This window comes from Ornithodoros turicata, unplaced genomic scaffold (genome assembly GCF_037126465.1).
Source record: "Ornithodoros turicata isolate Travis unplaced genomic scaffold, ASM3712646v1 Chromosome28, whole genome shotgun sequence".
Lineage (NCBI taxonomy): Eukaryota > Metazoa > Arthropoda > Arachnida > Ixodida > Argasidae > Ornithodoros > Ornithodoros turicata.
This window is the reverse complement of record NW_026999351.1, coordinates 1605140-1605831: the sequence shown is the minus strand read 5'-3', so window position 1 is coordinate 1605831 and position 692 is coordinate 1605140. Positions and strand designations below refer to the sequence as shown.

At 40.5% G+C, this 692-nt stretch overlaps 1 non-coding gene across 1 annotated transcript; it reads right to left on the bottom strand.

Moving 5' to 3' along the window:
- Positions 1-343: 343 nt before the first annotated feature.
- Positions 344-449, bottom strand: LOC135373657 (U6 spliceosomal RNA). The gene has a single exon (XR_010416534.1). It is a non-coding gene; the product is annotated as a U6 spliceosomal RNA (small nuclear RNA).
- Positions 450-692: the final 243 nt, after the last annotated feature.

Genomic DNA, 692 nt, shown 5'->3' with positions numbered 1-692 from the left:
TACTTCGTTTTGGCATGTTTGCAGGTTTCACCAATATGCCAGACAGGAAGAGAGAGAGAAAGAATAACCCGACCAACACCCGAATGTATTAGTTGCATTGGATTCAAAAAGAAAAAAAAACTGCGAAGTAAACCGGAAACAAGGAGTACAGACAAATTCTAGTTGCACAGTAAGAAGTTTAACCTTATTAATTATTACTCAAAAACCTCCGGATACCTATATATACTCAAAACAAAGAAAATAGATAAAATTAAATAGATAAAACTTCAAGAAAAACGCCATATTTTCCTCTCGGGGGCTCGGGAAAGACATCTGGCAATTGGCTTCGGCGGACCGTTCAGAAAAAAACGTAGAACGCTTCACAATTTTGCGTCGCATCCTTGAGCAGGGGCCATGCTAATCTTCTTTCTATCGTTCCAATTTTGGTATATGTACTTTGGAAGCAAAACCCTGGGCCCCCCGATCCGTTATTTATACTGGGATGAGGGACGTGATTCCAAGGTGACGGTGTCGTTAGATTAGGTGGATCATTATCAGGACTTAACTTCAAACAAGCTGTTCTGTAGTAAACACGTTAGATTTACTTAACGATAACGATAAACGATGCTTTATTGCAACTTCCACATAAAGAATACAATCAGTGGGAAGCTCGAGCAGCACGAAACAGCACGAGGCTGCTTGACAAGGGCATT